Source organism: Marmota monax, unplaced genomic scaffold, assembly GCF_021218885.2.
Source record: "Marmota monax isolate L192 unplaced genomic scaffold, Marmota_monax_Labrador192_F-V1.1 WCK01_AAM20220418_F8-fsc00278, whole genome shotgun sequence".
Lineage (NCBI taxonomy): Eukaryota > Metazoa > Chordata > Mammalia > Rodentia > Sciuridae > Marmota > Marmota monax.
The window spans coordinates 224,955-247,407 of NW_026694626.1; the positions used below are offsets into that span (position 1 = coordinate 224,955).

Sequence of the window (22,453 nt, forward strand, 5' to 3'; positions counted from 1 at the left end):
GAGTGGGGGTGGGAGATACTCAGGAACTCCAGATGATATTCAGTTTAGAGTTTCGATGACCAGATAGATGGGAATACCATTCTCTGAGAGAGGGGATGTGGGATAAGGGCTTCTGATTTGTTAGCCAAGTTTACCAAGTTTGGGATGTATGCAGGACATCCAGATATCAGTGTTCAAATCAAGAGGTAGCTTAGAATGAGTCATAGCCTCTCATTATTTCAATTAGCTGTCTAGATGGCCATCCCAATTATAGCCAAAGTTGTGGTAAATATGGTATGCATGCTACACAAATGTAGTTTTAGGACAAGCCTTCTTTTCCCACTTCATTACCCTATAATTTATTTACTCTGATCATTCATAACTAATTTTTGAAGACATATTGAACTTAATCTATGAGAAGATCAAGTTTCACTTTTTTGAACATCTCAATACTGGGTATTGGTGAGAAAGAGAGTATAATTACAGGCAAAATTAAATAAGTAAATTCTGGGTGTAAGTATGTTTACACACAACTAGATATAAAGTTCTTTGGCTGCAAGACAGAACATTTGGTTTACTAAGTTAATCAGAACTTCTCTTCACACTGAGATGCCTCTTCTTGGTTTCTGTCCTACTGTTAATCTTCAGCATGGCTATCTGTGATTATATGAATGGAGGGGAATGGAGAGGTACTCGTTATATTAATTCCAAATAAGAGCAGGTAACCCAATACTACAGTAACAAGGAGGTAGACAGGTGATATAACTAACTGTCCAGTAGTTTTGAGGGCAATAGATTAAGCCTATGCAGTTTTGCCAAGATTCAGGAATAACAACCCACAACCTATCAACTATGAGACAAATCAGAAACTAAGAAAAGAACAAAGCCATAAATAGCTCTTACTGATCATGGTGACAAAGAATTTTCCACCTTTCCCTGTGACTGTAGACCATCCCAGCTCTGAGTTCTGGGTGCACATGCCCATTGGGAATGGCAGTTGGGGGCAAGACTGAGTGAAATGTGTGACAGCATCCCCAAACCCTGGCTCCTGGGCACTGTGACCATCACTGAGTGGGAACATGCAGAGTCCTGTTTCTAAACCTCTCCTATATGAACATTCCGGGGAAGAGATGTCTATTGTGCAGTTGTATGTATGGGTCCAGAGGTCAGGAGCAACACTAGGGAAGGAAATAAGTGCTTTGGAATTGTTAGCATAAAGATAGCGAGAAGGGAAATGCCCACAAAAAGCGTATTCACTGAGAACAGGAACTACTACAGAAACCCGAGCAGCACTAATATCTGAGAGTCACAGAGGTGATTAAAGGAGAGGAGGAGAGAATGGTGTCCGGGGAATCAAGGTAGAAGAGAGTTCTGTGGAAGGGAGAAAGATTGAACTTTTCCTACACACAGAAGCTGGGAGGGGGGTTGCACGGTGGGGTGGGAGGAATGAGGTAGGTGCAGCTCTCTCCTCTGTCTGCCACTCCAGGCTGACAGGGTAGCCAAATTTCAAGCAGCCAGGAGAGCTCTTTGCCTTTGAATGTCTGCAAAGCGGGGTTCAGTTTCATTCTGCCTGAGTTCTCCGAATACATCCTCTGCTGATGCAGGCTGGCATGGGGCGACCCTAAGGCTCCACTAAGATAACCTAATAATGGCTTGGCCATAGTGCCCCATCTTTCCCAGAGCCACGAGAGACAAGGATGGTGAAGCAATCACTTGCCACCAAAACAGCAGTTGCTGCCACCCCCCACTCAGGATCATCTTCAAGCTGCCTGCTAGGTTGGTTGATATGCCTTTTATTTAGTTTTCTGTTAATTTGCTAAACACTGTTTTGGTCTATGTGATTGTAGAATATAAAAATGCAGTAGGTGGTTTATAGGAGACAAGTTGCAAGAGAATGCTCAGTGCTCTGAGCAGCATATACAATACCTACCCTCCGAGGGCTGGATTTTCCCTCGGGCTAACAGGGAGTGAGCTAAGCCAGGTTCCCCATCCTCTTTACGGCTCTCTTTGACCTGCTCCTCCCCTCAGTGCTGTGTGGTGGGCGTACAACTGTTGCAAGTAGGTGGCACAGCTGTTTGCTTTGACTGCCTCTGTACCTCAGGGATCCCAGCCACACAGTTAACATTGCAGGATGAAAATGGCATTTATGCTTTAATAAACTCACCCTATTTCTTTGTTAGAGGGAAAATAGGGGGGGGGGATCCCACCCACCACGTTGCCAGCTACATGTCACTGCTCAGAGCACACCATAGTCGCTAATGTTTTCCAAATTCTCCCTTGCATTGGAGATGGAAACCATTAGAAAAATATTGGGATGGTGTGAAGATTTCCCAAACACCTGCCTCCCACCTCTTATGCGCGCATATGCCCAGTTTTTGCAATGCATGTAGTTTTTTTTTTTTTTTTTTTGCCGTTTGGTGCATTTTCATTTACAAGTGCATGTATATTTTATAAGCATATGTGTACATACTTCTTTGTGATTTACTTGTAAATTTCCTAAATGGGGAAGCCACACAAAGGTCGCCAAGCTGTGGACGGAATTAAATAGCATTTCCTAATAGGAAATAATAAAGCAGGCGGCAGATACCGATAGGCGAGAGGGAAAATGCATTTTCAACCGGAAAGTTATTGAGTGTTTATAATCAAGGAGCTGATTCCATAGAGGAGGGCAGCCCGCCCTCCTCTTCCCTGTCAAATAAATCACCACAGACTCTCAAAGTTGTCGTTGGGAAGAGCTAAATCTTTCAGCCTTTGCTCCTTTTTGTCTTGGTAAAACAACACAGTCACATATCCTTTCTAGGACACCTGTTTCTCCCTCCTCTTTGCCTGCTAGTATCCATCAACATATATTTCATGAGTTACCATGGATGGCGCATTTTGCTGATTTGATTTGAAGTATCCATAACTATGATGGACTTCTTTGCCTGACTCAGAAATCAGCTGCCTTTCAATCCTGCGTCTAGAGGATCTCTGTAAATCAAAGGAAAGAGCGATGTCAACTTCTTGCTATTGTTGTCATTATATTATTTTTATTAACTAGCCTGCTATTATGGTAACACTGTGAAGCAACAAATAACTCAATCTGGGATAATGAATTTCAGATTATTAAGTATGTTTGGAATTAGAAGGACCCTTAGGTCTTACATCTCTTGACAACCTATAATGATGATTGAAAGCTGATAGCCGATGATCATCTGAATGATGGCTCTATTCTGTGTTATTTAATACTTCTGCCTTTAGACTTTAAGATCGTACTGTGTTTTAAAACAATGATTGATAATTTTTGGAGTAGATGCTTTCTGTTTTCCTCTAAGCTTGTGTTTTGCCATGTAAATAAACAGAAAGCATTTCATTCATTCATTATTTTAAATATCTTTATTGAATACCAACAATATTTCAGATGTTGGTCTAGGTGCTGAGGATAACAGAATGAACAGGAACGATAGCACCCAGGCTTTGTGGAGTTCATGTTTCCACAGGGACATCAGACACCAAATGAGTAAAACAACAAAAATATAATTCCATATTGTCATGGGCTCTGACGGAGATAAGACAGGATTATGTGATAGTGACTGGAGGCTTGACTACCTAAGATTGGGTGGGAAGGAATCCCTCTCTGAAGCTGGTGACATCTGGTCTGAGAATTAAGTGACAAGAAAGAGCCAGAAAGTAAACAGCAGTTTGGGGAGTTTACAGGTAAAGTACTGCACTGCAGGGATGGGCTTGGCAAGGCTGAGAAGAGAAAGCCAGACTGAAAAGGGTGTAGAGGAGTATGAGAGGAGGTCAGAGAAGAAGGCAGGGTCAAGATACCTGGAAACTCTTAGATGACAACAGTTGTTGAAGTTTTATTTTAAGTGCAAGAGAAGGCCATGGGTTGGGGCAGGGTGTGGGTTCAACAGGAGAAAGATGTCTCAGGACCTGTGCTTCTGGAGGAACTGGGAGGCTGTGGGTCATAAAGTGTCAGCTCCAGGGAGCCCACAGGAGTTGAGTGTGGGCAGAGCTGCTTCCTTAAAGGGAACCCAAGATCCTGTGCATAGAAGGAGGGATGCATTGTAGGCAGCCAGAATGAAATATGTGACAGTGCTAGAGCTTTCTAAGAAAAAATTTACAGACCTTGGCACGTGGACAAGAACTGTCATAAAAACATCAGAACACATTATCTATCATCTATTTATTTGTCATCCATCCATCCATCCATCCATCCATAGATCCTTTCCTACATGTAAAGAACCAGAAAGTGAAGATACCAGAGGGCATTTATTTTCTAGAACTTTTGGAGAAGACAATGAGGATGTGGCAAGAGGTTTTTCCCAGCAGGGATAAGTTTACATCCTACTTCTAGAGACAGCATCACAACGATGATGAACAATGATGAAGAAAATCTTCGTTTTTCCCCTTAGGTTGGGTTCCCTCCAAGGCAGATGTGTAGACAGGCAAAGATTTGGTTGCAGGTCATTTATTAAGAGATGATCCTAGGAATTATAGTAGAAGTTGGGGAAATCAGGGAAGAAGGGAGGGTCAGTAAATGGAGTATTAACGAAAAGGTTGACATTGTAGGCAATAGAGGATCTCTGTGCAGGATATGCTTTGGGTTGTGTCACGCAGGGGCAAGATGACCAACTTTCATCACTCCTTGTTTGGGAATCTGTTCTGGGATATTACCTCCCTGCTTTGTCCAGTTGGCTTGCTATTCCACGGGCCAGACAGCAGTACGAAGTTGATATATATGTGTATGTCTGAGGATGCTCCTTAATCTGAAACGGCTTTTAATATCTACTGCAGTAGTTTTCATAGCAACTGTGTGTATTAAATTTGAGGATCGCTGGACCTTTGTGGTCCCTGTGAAATACCTTCCTTCCTGCTACCCTCCTATGTCTAAAGATAGCAGTCACTTCTTCAGGTTGGAACTTCTGACATAGAGTTGGCTGTATTCTGAGACATCAGGAAATGTCTCCTGAGAGTGGGTGAGTATAGCAGATGTATTAGTGTACTGCCTATCTCCCTTCAGGATATAGGAGCTCAGTCTCCTACTTCTGGGAGATACGGCTACTACTGGGCTAAGACCCTGTTCATGAATTACCCTCAGACCAAGAGAGATCCTCTCTTCCTAGGAGGCAGCCAATGATGGGTGTGCAAGGGTTATGAGGACCAGATCCTTTTACCTCAGTTAGGGACAACTTTGAAAAGCCATCCTAGATTCGGAGCTTCCTGTGGGAAATGCCAAGGTTTCTGCTCCAAGTACATCAAGATTCAACTTCTTCCTCTTCTCTAATCTGCTTCCTTCACTTGTCCAAAGTATTGATCCCCTAAAACACACCCAGTCACCCCCTGCACCCAAATTTCTGTGTCACAATCTAGTTATTGTGGAGCTTGATTTAAGGGTCCAACAAAGAGGCAATGCTTTCTTATTTGATCTTCATGTCCTTCCCCACGAACAACTGATAGATTCTAAAAAGTTCCCATTGATATACCCTGAGGTCTTTGGGAGTATTGGCTGTTTGAGGAGACCCAAAAGTGATTATTTCTGTTGCAGAACTCATCCCATCTATGTAGTAGAAAAAAAGCCCTCCAAATGCCCAAGGAGTCCCAGAAAACAGATGGTGGCCCTAGGCTCCCAGAGTCAGCCACGTTCAGAATGGTCTATCAGGGGGTGAAATGTTTCCCTGAGATTTTTATGGCTTTGAATGTTTGATGAGACCAACATATATCAAGAAATGTAGACAAGGAAGGACAGCCTACAAAAGGGGAAAGGAAATAAGGAGGCTTGTGAGTTAGATTTAATATTCTTGCAAACAGAGATGAATGATTTAAAACTTATTTATGTTTGCTTGCTGTTTGGTGCCTTGTGTTCCTATGATATAATTTGCTTCACAATTTTAGTGTCTATTTTAAATAACTCGAACTTTCTGTATACAATGCAAATTTTTTTGTGTGTCCTGAGATCATGTGGGTACCCATCTATAGAGCCACACTCCTCACAATCACAACTCATGTTTACCTACACAGTGTAGCTAACACAGAGATCTCAGAGCAATATCAAGTCACCTCACTCCCTGGACATCTTTTGTTACCGGAATAGCTTGGTAGAGGACAGTAAACACAGGACAAGAGTCTGTTTGCCCAGATGGTTAGGTAAACGACAATGCAAGTTTTCATTTTTCTCTTGGGTCCTACCAGACTCAAGCCAAAGTTGGTGGACATTCAAAATCAAACAGTAGGAAGTATACTCTATTTTAATATTTCAATTTTGTATCTACACAGCGCTGGTGACTGATTAAACTATCAAATTATAATGTTAAAGCAACTTATGGGATAATGATTTTATAAGTGTTCTAAAAATATAATGCTGTAGGTTGATAATAGCATAATAAGTTCAAAAGGACATTTATGCTGGCATATTCACTGAATTTTAGACTCAGTGACTTGATATGAATTATATAAAATATTTTATTCATTCAACTTCAAGCGTGAAGGCCAGGAGCTAGTTTTTATAATAACAGCCACTCATTCTATATCACTTTCTTTTCTTAGGCTTTGCAGCTTTGTGACAACTTGTGAATATAAAGGATCCTCTTTACCACCTCTTTCACTATTTAATGTGGTGAAAAACAACTTCAGACATCGAGAATTTTGTATCATATCAACAAGGATGCATATTGCAATATTGGGTATAATATTGACATATTCAGACAACCTAATTGCTCAACAATAGGAGAATGATTATATAAATGTAATAGATGCTTATTGCAATACTGGGTATAGTATTGAAGTATTCAGACAACCTAAATGTTCCAAAATAGGAAAATGATTATATAAATGATTTCATACTTATATAATGTATCCTTGATTAACAATGATGTAAGTATACATTGATCGATCATGGAAGACATATGTCACATACCATAAACTGGTTAACTTAAAAGCCATAAAAATGTATTACTCAAAGTTCTGGAGGGTGGAAGTTGAAGATCAAATTGCCAGCAGACTTGGTGTCTGGTGCAGGCTTGGTCCTGGTTCATAGATGGTACCCTTGTGCTGACTGTCATGTGGTGGAGGACATTGGCTACCTCTCTGGGGTTTCTTTGATAAGAGCACAAATTCCATTCATTGAGGCAGACCTCTCATGATCTAATTGCTCCCCCACCCCTTGCCCACTCTAACACCATCACAGTGGGGGTGAGGTCTCAATCTATGAATTCTGGGAGGACTTGAACATTCAGACCATAGCATACCTTAAAGAAAACCTTTGTATCTGGTTTTAGAGGGTTGACTCTCAATATTTTTAGTGCATCTTCAGATATCAGGTATAGAGTTTGATTAACTAACATGTTTTTTCTTTGAATGGAGAAATAGAGAATAATAAAATAATTTAGGGCTGTTGTGCAGAATATGGATTGATTCTCACTTTAACAAAGATCACAGCAGCAAAAGCATCAGCATCAATTATTCATTGAGTACACACTATGTGCCAAGTCCTGTTCAAGGCATTTATGTTTAATTTTTATTATCAAAATGATGCTTGTATACAATTGAGTGAATTGAAAGAAGGATGAAAAGAGAAAAAAGGAGTAAAATTGTATTATATAAGGTTTATAATGGAATAAACCCTGTTTTCTACTCTACCCTCCCCTCCCACTTTGGAGTGTCCTTTCCCAGAGACAATCACTTTAACTATTTTGGCTGTTTCTCTTGTTATTTTTCTCCATATTTTAAAAATGAATAATTTGCATTTGGTGGACACAACATCTTTGTTTGTATGTGGTGCTGAGGATCAAACCTGGGCTGCACGCATGCTAGGCAAGCACCCTACCGCTTGAGCCACATCCCCAGCCCCTTAAATTTTTTGTTTTAAACATTGTTTACTGAGTTTCTATCTTGTGAGATTAGAACTTGGCTTTCCTGAGATACTGCTTCCATCTCCCTATCCTTACATTATAGCTATTCCAAAGCTTTTGAAAAATTCAGTTTAGGAGTTTTCCTTATTATGATCTTACAAATATTATTTACAGATAGGAAATTTTTTGTGTCACTTTTGGATTTTCTTGGAGCTCATAATGGTTTCACTTTTAAAAAACTTAGCTTTCTGCATAATTATCACAATTTTTTTTTCCTTCAAATTCTTTAAAAACAGTAATACTTCTCTCGGTTTAAACACTTTAAGTGAGCTACCAGTTACTTTTACTTTTTGCTCCTCTAGGAGACTAGAACCCTCCATGCTTCTGCTCCTATAGGGAGACGTTGCTTTGTAGGCCATTGTGTAGCTGTCATTTGGGACTTCCTTTTATCATTATCTTTGGGATTGGGATGGCCTATTTCTTGTTCCCATATTTGTTTTCTCTCTCTCTCTCTTTCTGTTTTGATTATTTGTTCGGATGGGTCATATCTTTATGAGTTTTTAGACAAAGAGCACATAGGAATTAAAGTTCTGAGAACTTATATATCTTGAACTGTTTTTTTCCCCCTATGAGGCACTTGACAGTTTGGGTATAGAATTCTGGTATAGAACTCATTTCACCCTGAAATTTTGGCAGCATGACTTTATTGTCTTCTAACTTTCAGTGCTGATGAAATCTGGTGGCATTGTTCTTTCAATTTTTTAAAAAGCATCTGTTATATATCCCCTCAGAAAGTTTTTAAAATCTTCTTATACGTACCATTGAAATTTTTATGTGGTCTGATAATGATGATATTTTGTTTCTTATGCTGAACACTCATAGACCTTTTTAATGTAGAAATTCTTTCTGACAATTTTGAAATTTTCCTTGGTTTCTTTAATAATTCCTTGTGATTATTTGTTAGAGAATCAAAAGAAAATTGACACACACACACACACACACACATACACACACACACAAAGCTTTGATTTTCTTCATTATCATTTTTTTTTGGAAAATATTAATAGTTGGATGTTGAATTTCCTAAGTTTTTTTATCATTGTTTCTATTTCTGATCTCTTTTTGCATTTTTCCCTTCTTCCTAAAATATTGCCTCAATTTTATAGCTCAAATCAGTTAGTGTTAAAAAAATTCTGCTATTATATTTTTAATTTCTAAGTATTATTTCTTTATTAATAAATTAATTTTTAATACAAATGGAGCAAAACTTTTTATTTCTCTGGTTATGCATGATCTAAGTATTTTTAAACGGACTCTAGAGCCAGACTGCCTATGTTGATAACCCAACTCAGCTATGTTATCTTGGACAAGTTACTTAACCATTCTGTGACTCTTTCCTCATCTTTAAAATAAAGATAGCATTACCTATCTCACAGGGTTGTTGTGGAGGTTAAATGTTTTAATATTTGTAAAGCATTTAGTATAGTGCTTGGCACATAGTAAGTTATACATAAGTATTCAATAAAGGAAATAAAGAGCACCCTGTCATTGTTTCATGCATGCAGTATTTCCACTTAATTTTTTGAGAACATTATTGCCTTCCACATTCTTTGTGCTGTTGTCTATTCCTTCTTTTACTCCTTCTCCTTACTATTATTCTTTTTCTTTTTGTTTCTACTTCTGTCTTTCATGTAAGAAGTGCACTTCTCATCTGCCTGTGATTCTTGGTTGTACATTTAAGGGGAATAAAATCATGGCATTTGCAGGTAAATGGATGGAGTTAGAGAAGATAATGCTAAGTGAAGTTAGCCAATCCCATAAAAACAAGTGCCGAATGTTTTCTCTGATATAAGGAGGCTGACTCATAGTGGGATAGGGAGGGGAAGCATGGGAAGAATAGATGAACTCTAGATAGGGCAGAGGGGTGGGAGGGGAAGGGAGGGGGCAGGGGGTTAACAATGATGGTGGAATGTCATGGACATCATTATCCAAAGTACATGTATGAAGCCACGAATTGGTGTGAATATACTTTGTATACAACCAGAGATATGAAAAATTGTGCTCTATATGTGTAATATGAATTGTAATACATTCTGCTGTCATATATAAATAAAAAAATAAAAAAAGATGAGAATCACGTAAGGCAAATTATGTGTGTGTGTTTTCTATTGCTGTTCTAACAAATTACCACAGATATAAGGCTTACAACAACACAGATTTATCCCCTTACATTTCTGTAGGTTAGAAGTCGGACATGTATTTGACTAGCCTACAATAAATGTGGCAGTGTCACTTTGATTTCTAGGAGCTCTTGGGGAGGATCTGTTCCCTTGGTCTTCCCAGTGTCTAGGGGCTGCCTGCATTTCTTGGGTGATGGCTTTCTCCCTCCAATTTCAAAGCAGTGAAGGCAGTTTGAGTCCTTCTCATCTCATATCATTCATCTTATTTCATGGTCACATCTCCCTGTGACTTCTATCTTTTTTTTTTTTTGCCTCCCTCTTTCATTTTTAAGGATCCTTTTGGTAATCCAGGAGAGTTCCCCTATTTTAAGGTTGACTGACTAGCCACTTAAATTCCATCTGCAACCTTAATATCCCTTTTGTCATGTAACCTAACACTCACACATTCTAATGAGGTGGTAGACACTTTTGAGGGATCATTACTTTGCCTCCCACAGTGTGTGTATATGAACCCCTCAACCTGTGGGCTTCATTGAGCAGCTGCCTTGCTCTTTCTCAGTGGGGTGTGTCTGTGTGTTGGGGCCAGGGGTCCTGTATGTGTAGGTCTTTTCTCTAGGGCTGGTTAATTTCTCTCGAGAGAAGTAATTCAAACTTCTGTCAATTGCTAGGGGATGGGGAACATCAAAACAGTTGACTGTGTTCTGAAGCTTAGTGGAAGAAGGAGGAATTCGAGTGTGTTTCACTACTTGGTGGGTAGAGTTTATCTTAACCCCTTGCTCCCAATACAAGGACTCTTTCTTCTGCTTGTACAGTGGTTGTGGGTCAGAGCCAGGATCAAATTCTGTTCTCTTTCTGAGGTCAGGGGGACACTTAATTGCCTGGTTGTGTAAAGTGGGAGAGGGATGCTGAAGATCAGATACTGCCCTATACAAACTTAATATATTATAACATATTATATTATTCTGATAATATTAAAATATGTACACTTTGATTGCTAGAAAATTAAACTTAATTTTTAAAGCATTTTTTAAATTTAATTTTGCTATACTATTGTGAAAATTGCATTCAGTACAAATAATTTATTTGTACCATTCATTCAAATTCCTTAAATATTAACTGTTGCTTTGTCAATCACTCTCTTGGTGTATATGCAAGCTGGCAGTTTCTGTTTCATATAGTTATATTACCAGAAGATTCTGGGCAAGACTATATTCCTATGGAGGCTTGAAGAGAAAATCCATTTCCTTGCCTTTTCCAGCTTCTGGGGCCTGCCCACATTCCTTTGTTAGTGGTTGCATCCCTCCATCTTCAATGCCAGCAGGCGAATGCCTTCCAGTCTCAGTCTGACTCTGATCTGTATGCTGCCTCTCTCTTCCACATTTAAGGATGCTTGTTTTTACATTGGATCCACCTCTCTTATCTAATTTAAACCCCCTTAAAGTCAGCTACCTGGCAACCTTAAATCTATCTTTAATTCTCCTTTACCATGTAAGGTAACATTCACAGATTTGGAAATTGGGATTTGGAGTGTTATTCTACTTTTACCATGTGCCCATCATTCTTTAAATACTTACATATTTTCTGGGAAGAAGAAAATATGTAGATATCCAGGCTCATCTTGTGCTTTCTCTGCCCCTTCCTTGGAATTAGGTATCTACTGCCTTGTTTAGTCTTCACAGTGGTAACTGCTATGATATCTCTTTCTTGATGAGGGAGGAAATATGAAACACAAAGAAGTTGATTAGCCAGCCCTTGGACACACAGCTAGAAAGGAGACTGAAAAGGGAAAGCAAAGGGTCTAGAGTCCAAATGTTCCTTACCTCATGTCTTTGCTCCTGACTACTAGATTCTTTAGCAGGATGAAACCTTGCTTTCCTAAAGTGAAACCCATTTGAGGTATTGATATGGGAAAATAGAATCTTTGCTTATTACCAGGTGGTGTCTGTAGATACTTGACAGTGTGTATTTGAGTTGGGGAAGTTGGGATAGAAATTGTGTTGGGTGTGTGGGAGACTCCCCCTTCTCGCAAAAACATCATGGAATCCCTTACCCCTCCCCCTACTCTCTGAAAGGCGCCAATCCAAAGAGCGCCAAATTCAAAGGTTTTCTCAACCAATCCCCCGCAAGACACAGTGTCTCCTTGCCATTCCTGAGTCACCCTGCCAATCAGCACCCGCCATGTTGCCTACTCAACCCTTCTTAAGCCCAAGCTTGCAAGCTCTCTGTCTCTCTCTGCCCTTCTCTCTCTGCCCTCTTCTTTCTCTCCTCTACATTTTTTCTCTTTCTTCCTCTCTTCTCTCTGCCCTCCTCCTCCCCTCTCCCTGCCCTCTGCCTCTCCTTTCCGGGCAGCCCCTCAATAAATCTCTTGGTTGAATCTCCATCTTGGGTGAGTCACTCGCCTTTCAAATTGTATGATTAATTTTAACTATTCCTTGACTGAAGATTGTTTTCTGATTGAGAACAGTGCATTACATGATATTCTTTTGTTGAATTTAAGTAAATGAAAATCTGTGTGCTGAGTTGTTTTTCTAAGTAATTTTCTAGCAATCAATGTATATATTTTTATGTTATCACAATAATATAATTCATTCATATTACATTCAGTTATTAAAAGTTCATTTTATAAATTATTAAATTGAGCCTTAATAACTATGTTGGGTTCCAAACATGAGCTTTAAGCAACTTGTTTGTTCACATTCTTGATCTGAAACTAGTGATTAATATAAGGATTGACTTGGATAATATTTACTCCATAACTTAATTAATGATGTTGATTTTGGCGTAACATTTAATTTTTTTTTTTTTTTTTTTTGGTGCAAAAATGATGTGCGTGTTTAACAGTGTGGGCCAGAAGTGATTGAGCCCAGTATAACAGGAAACTGTTGGGATATTAACCACCCACCCCAACCAGTATTTATAATAGAAATAAGCCTTCAACATAAAGCCTCTCCAACAGGCCTTGTAACTATAATGACACTAGCAGGTGCCACAATAAAGAAGCCAGCTTCCCCATGAACAAATATTAAATTAAAAAAATCAATCAATCTGCAATCTCAGTTCTGTCGGGCCCCAGCATCATTTCTTCCAATAATGGCAAACTCAGGGTTTGTCAGGAGTTGTTAACAGGTTAAAGACTCTGGATTATTCTTTTAAAGTATACAGGCAGTTGGCGCTTTTCCTCCCACAATTGCCACTTTGGACTTGGTGTGTAAATGCTGATGGGACTCATGGCCCGAGGGCAAGTCCTCTGGCCCTGAAAGCTTGCAGGAATCTGCAGGCATTTGCAGAGAGCAGAGTGGACAGGTGACTCATGCTGTGCTGTGGCATCTCCTTTAGGAGAGCCAAGAAAGCCATTTGTTCCTTAGGGTGTGACCTCCACCAGACTGGCAGGGTCCCCTGTGATTCAGTTAGCCTCAGAATGGTGCCTTTACCTGATCCTGCTACCTTCCTGTCTCTCTTCTTCTATGGTGTTGTGACCTATCTTCATTGCCCAGAACACCTAAACTGCATCCTCTTTTGTACCATTTCTGTTCCCCTCTCACTCCTGTCCCTGAGACCCCCTCCACACCATTCTTCACATTCAAAGCAAAAATGTCCAGTCTGAATTCCAGATAATCTTTTTGGTTATGTGGGGGTCTGTCTCTGAAGAACAGTTTGGGGTCCCTCTGTGGAATTCCAGCCTTCACTTGAAGTAGGAATATATGCTGTATTTCAGAATTTCAGACTGCCATGATTCCCCCCAGCCCTGTACTAGGTTACACAGTCTGGATGTTAAAGGTTTTTTATTTATTTATTTATTTTTGCTCCTTTCTTTCAGTGCTGGGGATTGAACCCGGCCTCCAGCATGCTAGGCAAATGCTCTTCCATTAAGCCATATCCCCATCCCAGTGCTGAATTTTTTTTTTGTAAGGGTCTATGACTTTTAACTGCAAATATTTCTGTATTGCTGAGGCCTGAATTTCTACTCTGTCAGGATGTGGGAGCTATAACTGAGAATTATCTAGAGCAGTGCTTCTCCAACCTTCCTGAGTGTATGAATGAGCTGTGGACACTCTCAAGTACCAGTTCGTTCAGAACCTACACTTATTTTTTTCTTTCATTAGTGCCTCATAGTTATGCATAATAGACAGGTTCATTTTGACCTAATCATACATGCATAGAATAGAATTTACTCCATTTTAGCCCCTGGTTTTCCCAGTTTCCCTCCCTAGCTCCCTCTCCCCATTCAAATTCCTCTACTGGCCTACCTTCCACTCATTTATTTGTTTATTTTCAATTTGGGTTATGTAGATATATATATATCTACATAAATTCCACCTTTAGATATATATATATATCTAAAGGTGGAATTTTCTATGACATATTTATATATGCACTTAGCATGATTTTGTCAAATTCATTCTGCATATCCTCTCTTTTCCTATCCTTCCTCCCTCCCCCTCAACCTCCTTCTTCTGCTCCACTGACCTCTTTATCTTTATGGTATCTGACTGCTCCCTTTCTTCCCCCCTTACTTTGCTCTAGCTTCTGCATAGGAGAGAACCATTAGATCCTTGATTTTCTGACTACTGCTAATTTCACTTAGCACGATGGAGACACTGACTAGCTCCACTGTGAGGCTGCTGCTGCTGTTCTGTGGACCACACTTTGAGCAGCAAGAACTACAGTAAGGTGCCTTGAGGAGTTTTCAACAATGTCCCTTGTTTTCCTTCTGGAGATGTATGGAAATTGTCATTGGTCTATAATGAGACTCCTTTTTCCTAAAATTTTTCTAAAAACTTGTTTCTTTAAAATCAACCACCAAACATTGCTAACTAGCCAGTGGAAAAGAAGATAATGTATGATACTTATGTGTTTTCTTGGTTAAGATCATTCTGCAAATAATGTTAGCATAGCACCCTGTGTCCATATGTAAATAATAAATTCATAAAAAACAACAGAATCAAACAATCTATGTAAAAAGATAGTAAAGACAAGTTAGTTTCCTACATTGCTTTTACACAATTTACAGAATTCTCCTTTGAATCAGGGTGGGATTTATGAATAATTCATATTGGAAAGAGAATGATGTATGGAAATAAAAAAGGAGAGCTGTATTTACTAAAATGTTTTATCTATCACCGAATGAGAGGTTCTTTCTCTCCATTTTATGTTTTCATTTTTCATGATGATAGTGGAAGGAAAAGTTTAAGATGTCCTTTCTCCTTCTTGACACACTTTCAACCGATCTTCTATCTCTAAATCATTGTCCTGGGAAATAATCACAATAAAGAACAGATCTGAGGTGTTGAGATGTGATAACCCAGTGATACCACCGGTTATTGGTGAGGAGTTCTGATTCTCTGCCTGTAGAAGTCTGAGCATTAGAGAAGCACGCGGAGGCAAGCAGATAAAGCAGGGTTTATTTTAAAAGGGGGTAACATAGACTTCTCCCAGGAGGCAGAAGGGGGCCATAGCTGGTATCCTGGTATCCCAAGAAGTGAGGTGGTCTGCCCTTTACATATGTCCCAGGCTTCCTTTGTTCTCCTGCCTTCTCCCCCTTTTCACTCTCCTTCCTGCCTAGTGTCTAGGCCCAGGAATGCTCGGTAGGGTGGCCAAAAGGTGGGCTGGAAGGGGGAAGGGCAGGATGGAGCAGCCAAGGACACATTAATTAACAACCTTATAGCTTCCAGTGGGGAGGGACAATTCCTAGGACTGGTTACCTTAGCAATAGGTTGGATCAGCAAGGTTCTTGATAAGGGTGGAGGAAGGGCTCTGAAGGAATTAACATTTCAATTCCTCAGGGGAGAGTCTCCAGCTTGCCAGATTCACTCAAAATTGGCCTCCTTGATGCGACCAGACTTGATTTACCTATCTATACTGACTGCCTAATTCTGGCTTCAATAGTTCTCCCAATTTAGGCATTAGAGTTGTTAGAACACTTGCACGTTACATGCAGCTAATATCTTTAAAAAAAAGTATGTTTCTATTTTTTTTAAATAATTTTTGAATTTGTTTTAATTAGTTATACATAACCGTAGAAAGCATTTATGCACTTTGATTTATCATACATAGGTGGGATATAATTTCTCATATTTCTGAGTGTACATGTTGCAGAATCATATTGGTCATGCAGTCACATATATACATACAGTAATAATGTCTGTTTCATTCTACTATCTTTCCTATCCCCATATCCCCTCCCCTTCCCCCATCACTTTCCTGTGCCTAATCTAATGTAATGCAATTCTTCCCTAGTGCCACCCCCCTTCTTATTGTGAATTAGCATCCCCCCTCATTCATGTATAAGGGAAAACATTCAGCCTTTGGTTTTGTGAGATTGGCTTATTTCGCTTAGCATGATATTCTCCAACTCCAACCATTTCCTGGCAAATGCCATAATTTTACTCTTCTTTAAAGCTGAGTAATATTCCATTGAGTATATATATCACATTTTCTTTATCCATTCATCTATTGAGGGACACCTCGGTTGGTTTCATAGTCTAGCTATTGTGAATTGAGCTGCTTTAAACATTGATGTGGCTGCATCACTATAACATGTTGATTTTAAGTATGTTTCAATTTGACATGAGTTTCCTGGACAATTTCCTGGTATGTATTTTCTCACTCCATCAGTAGTATTTAGAGTTGCACAATACAGTAATTTAGAGGGAAAGCAATGACTAGTGAGAGATTCCAACATACAACTAAGCCCTGAGAGTCTGGTCCACACATGTAAAGGTGTGTGCGTATGTTATTGTTTGAGGTGGCGCTGGAAGAAGACGGTGGGAGAACTGAAAGAGCACTGAGCATATCTGGTGTTTAACCTGCCAGGCGGTATAAGTCATCTTATCCATAAGATGGGAAAGGTAAGCAATGCCAGGCAATTGTCTACTTCACATGGTTTTTCCTTTGTTTTTTTGTTTTTTGAAAAATCAAATGAGGTGATGTTTGGAAAATCATGTGAAATGATATACAGAAATGAGTTGATAGAGAAAATGGTATATAAACCATGGTCAAAGCCCATATTTTATTATAGTAAGACTTACAATCCTGGTATTAAAGCATCCCCTATATTTTGTAGGCCTTCAATAGTTACATCAAATGGTTCAAGTCCCTACTCCACATGTCTTGGGAGACTGTGAACTTACTCCCCTGAGGAGCTTAAGGCTGATAATTGTAGAGAGTCAAGGACGTAAGTCTCTTCTGACCACCTCCTTCTTCAAGACCTTTGACCTGTAGGGTTCCTGTGTTCCTTCCCATCTACCCTTGGGGTGTGTTTTAACCCTGTTCTACATGGTCCTTTTTGCTTTGTTTTCTTAAGGCAACTACTTGTACCAAGTGGTTGTGTGTTCCCTATAGTTTTGCTGATCTTAAAAAAAAAAAAATTCCTCATGACAGTCCTTGTAAAGCAGGGACCTCAAATTAAACATTAGATGACTGCCAGTCCTTGTTAATTCCCTAGGAATTCTTGCCAGATAGAACTTTGGCAACTTTCTGTTCTCTCTCTGGTTTCAATCTCTATTGTTGAATCTATCTTTTCTCCTCTCTTTCTCTCCCTTGCTCTTTCTATTTTTGTTAAGCTCCAGGAGGAATTCTGCCTCACCTTAATTATTATCTCAGGTCTGCATTAAAACACATTAAAAACACTTCAGGAGGTATCATGCCTAGTCAATCACATCTCCATCCTTCCTCTTAGTACAGTGTTAACCTGTGAGGGGCTGAATTTGTATGTTGAAATCCTAACCCCAGTAATGCAGTGTCACTGTATTTGAAGACAGAATCTTTAGAGAGGTAAAATATGGTCACCGGGGGGTGCCTAATCTGACATGACCGGTTTCCTAATAAGAAGAGAAAATTAAAACACACACCATGGGAAGACACCCTGGGAGGAGAAGATGGCCATCTACTAGACAAGGACAGAGGCCTCAGAAGAAAGCAGCCCTCAAGACACTTGGATCTTGGACTTCTAATCGCTAGGATTGTGAAAAAATAAAGTTCTGCTATTAAAGCTACTGGTTCTGTGGTATTTTGTTATGGCAGCCCTAGAAAACTAACATGACCAGTATAAATATAATGTAAGCCACCTAGGTAATTGAATTTTTTCTAGTAGCCACTTTAAAAATGTAAAACCAAAAAAAAAGAAAGAAAAAGAAAAGAAGAAATTAATGTTCATAATATATCATAGTTAAGCCAATATATCCAACATACTATCAATATGTAACTGATATAAAAAATAATGGAATATTTTACATTTTTTCTCATAGTAGGTCTTAAAAATTTGTGTGTCTTATACTTATGGGATTTCTCAGTTGGAGCTGGGCGTACTTCAAATGCTCCACAGCCACCTGTAGTCAGTGGCTACAATCTTGGATGACAGAACTCCAGCACCATAATGCATTGCTATAAATTTTGAAATTACTCACTCATTTTATAGTGTGAAGCAACTGAAACCTTAGGTAGAAGTAGGAAAAATTAATATAAAACTTTGCCCTCTTCCTTTTTTTATTTTTTATGAAAATTTTTAAAGTCAAACTTAAAAAAAATTTAGATATACATGAGAGTAGAATATATTTTGGCAGAATATACGTACATAAAGTATAACTTATTCTATTTAGGTTCCCACTCTTGTGGTGGTACACGATGTGGAGTTACCTTGGTCATGTATATAAATACAAGGCTAAGAAAGTTATATCCAATGAATTTTTCTGTTTTTTTCTATTCCCCTTTTTCCCTTCATTTCCCTTTGTTTAGTCCAGAGGATTTCTATTATCCCCAATTCCAACATCCCTTGTTTTGGGTTAGCATCCACAATCACAGAGAATGTTTGGCCTTTAATTTGGGGGGACTGGTTTATTTCACTTAGATGCCCTCTTCTTATTGTGGATTATATCAATTTACCCCCCAAAGTTAAGAGGGATCTAGAGACATAGACAATAGTTTCCTATACTAGTGTTGTGATTTGGAGGTGAGGTGACCCCAAAAGCTCATGCATGAGACAACACAGAAGGTTTAGAGAAGAAAGGATTGGGTTATGACAGCCTTAACTCAATCAGTGAAATAATCACCTGACAGGATTAATTGAGTGGTAATTGAAGGCAGGTGGGGTGCCGCTGGAGAAGGTGGGGCATTGAGGGTGTGTTTGGGGTGGATAAATTTGTATTTGGCAAGTGGAGATCTCTCTCTCTCTCTCTCTCTCTGCTTCCTGATCATCATGTGAGCTGCTTCTCTATACCACACTCTTCCACCATGATGTTCTGCCTCACCTTGAGCCCCAAGGAATGGAACCAGCTGTCTATGGATTGAGACTGTGAACCCCCCCGATCTGTGGTTGTTCTGGTCAGGTTCTTTAGTCACAGCAGCAAAAAAGCTGACTAAAACAACTACTCCTAATCCAGTTGGATTTGTAAACTACTGTCCTTCCCAGTAACTAACTATACACAGCTGGTTTTTGGTGATCTTACACTCTAGTCCTCTCAGCATTGAAGGCCCATTGATGGTCCCACTTCTGGAAGTCCCTGCCCCTCCCGTCTTTATCTGCTGTGACCCTCTCTAACATGTGGAGTGTGGGCCCATACCCTAACTTTTAAGTATTTCACATTGGCATCACTTCCTGTTGTTTCTCAAGCACTAACATTTATTTTCACGACTGGATTATGGGACACATTATGGCTTAGAGGAAAATGCACAGCTGGGCTTGTGTCCTGCCTCTGCTGCTTATAGGATGTATGCCGTTAGATCACGTTCTTAGCCTCCCTTTGTCTCTGTGAAAGAGGGCTCATGCTACCTACTTTATAACACTTCATGAAGATTAAATGAGAGAATATATCCCCAAAGCCTAGCCCTTTTTATAGTTCCCCATAAATGGGAGCTGATACTGTCCCCTTATTATCTCTGATTTATTGAGCTCCTATTCAATGTCTGGTACAGCACTCCAACCAAGGAACACAGCTGCAGACAAGAAAAGCTTATTATTCTTTCCTTGAGAGTAGGGACCAGGTATTACATTTCTGTTTTATTTAATGTTGAAAAATAGGTTGCAAATTATAGTGTAAGCATTTAATAAATACTTGTTCTTTATGTGACAATATGGTCAAAATAAAGATTAAAAACATCAGTGTTCATGGTGAGGATGGTGGGGGTTTGTTTTCTGGTTGCCGGGGTAAAATAGGTTTTTAGTGCTTCTTTGATTTATTTCTCAGAAGATGTTCTTCAGTGGTCCAGTAGTTGGTCTGAGTGGTCAACGTGCTGTTTGATTAAAGTGGTGTTTTAACTGCTTGAGATAAGATTTACTTTCCTGTAAGTTTCACTTGAATATCATCCTAGGTTGTTGTAGTGTTTATTGTATCTTGCCAATGGGCAGTCAAAACATGGAAAATTACATGGAAGGGCTAAAGAACACAGGAAATTTTAGAACAGGAAATCTCTGTAAGTCTAGTTGAGTCTGCAGTTGTGTTACCCCATAATTATTTTTCCTTTGTAATGTTTATATCCTTAAAATATATAGTAAATGTATAAATACACATATACATACATACACTACACATATATTAGCAATCTGAACCTGTATAGCAGTTTGCACCGTAAATTTACCCCTGTCTTTGTAAAGAAAACACCCTAAAACTTACTTAATGCCATGTTTTTCCTGGGCTTAAGTACATATCCTCTCTTTTTTTCTTTTCCTTTGGCATTTGGTCCTTCAAATCTCCCTCTATTCTGCTATCTTAGAACTGAAGACATTCTTAGTGAATTCCCTTTCCATTTTCTTCTCTCTTTTCTTTCTTTCTTTTTTTTTTAAGGAGGAAAGTAGAGCAACTGTATTTCCAACCTTTGTAAATAATTAAGGTCCTTGAGTCCTTGTATCATTCTGGTTGCCCTCTGTTGTACCTTCTTGATTTCAATAATATTCTTTTCATATTAATGCGATCCGTCTTGTAGGACTGCTCTCACTGCATTCCAATTGGAGACTCCTCCAGCCCCCGCCATTATAATGCAATAATCGTTGTTGACCTGCATTCTTGGGCTGTGCCTCTGCAATTCCATTTCCTATTCTTCAGAGCTGGATTCTCCCCCTATTACTTTTCTTCCTAAGCCTTCTTTATTATCTCATGACCCATTAGACTCCAGACCTCAGGGCTATCTTTAGCTTTTTCTGTCTGTCCTTGGTCACAAATAGTCACCTGCAAAAGCAACTGATCACTCTCACAAATCATGTCTGCTGAAGATGTAAACAGGCTCAAGAAGTATTTGTAGACATTCAGACTTGAGAAAGCCTAATGAACTCATGAGGGGACGTGGGAGGTAAATTGCTAAAGTCTTTTGGATTCAAGGAAGCAATAGCCACGCTCAAAGAAGGTCATTGCCGTGTTGGTGCTTTGGCCAGAAATGAGCAGTGTTCCCCATAGACCTATTCCATGAGCTGTTATGGTTATTTCTTGTGCCCTTTCCTGACCCTTCTTGAGTCTTCCAATTCTTCCCTGTGTCACTACTGTACCCAGTTTCTGGTTTGCTTCTTGGATTATAAGAATACCCTTCTTTCTCACCCTCAAACTCTCTCTCTGTCCACTTAAATTATTCTGCACATGGCTGCCAGAATAATTTTTCATATCTTACACTGGGATTGTGGTATTGGTGACTTAAACCTCCAGTGAGTCTTCATGACTCTATTCCAATAAATTCTTCCAAGTTTGTTGCCTTTGAAGGTCTCAAGCAACTTGAACTGCATCTGCCTGTTTGAAGTGATCTTTTGCCACTTCTTGTCTTTTCTTTTGCCATTTCTGTCTTCTCACCTACCTCCTTCTGCCTTCTACCAGATTTGATCCTTCTTCAAATATTTATCCCTTCTTCAGTAATCACACATGCATTATATAACACATCCCAACATCTTTCTTCATCTTTTAAATTACTAAAATTCCATTCTGCCTGGAATGAGATGTGACCCAGCTCCTTCCTATTTATTCTAAAGAATTAAAGTCAGCATACTATAGTGATACCTGCATACCCATGTTTATAGTAGCACAATTCACAGTAGCCATCATGTGGAAACTAGCCTAGGAGTTTAGCAGTGGATGAATGGATAAAGAAAATGTGGTAGATACACACAATGGAGTTTTATTCAGTCACAAAGAAAACGAAATTATATCATTGGCAGGAAAAATGGATGGAACTGGACAACATTATGTTAAGCAAAATAAGCCAAACTCAGAAGGTCAAGGGCCAATGTTTTCTCTCATAAGTGAAAACTAGAGAGGAGAAAGGAAAAGAAAGTGGGGTGGGTCTCATGAAAATCAAAGTGAGATCAGTAGAGTAGAGGAAAGGGTCAGAAGGAGAGAGGAGGGAAGGGAAAGGGGAAATCCTGTAGAATTATATTGGTCAAATTATGTTGTTATATTGTGTATATGTACAAATATATAACAACCAATCCAGTGATTATATATGATTATAGTGCACCAGTAAAAATATGGGGGAAAAAAGAGAAAA

At 39.2% G+C, this 22,453-nt stretch overlaps 1 pseudogene; it reads right to left on the minus strand.

The window, feature by feature from the left end:
• Window positions 1-512: 512 nt before the first annotated feature.
• Window positions 513-1,044, minus strand: LOC124078077 (phosphatidylinositol N-acetylglucosaminyltransferase subunit P-like; annotated as a pseudogene).
• Window positions 1,045-22,453: the final 21,409 nt, after the last annotated feature.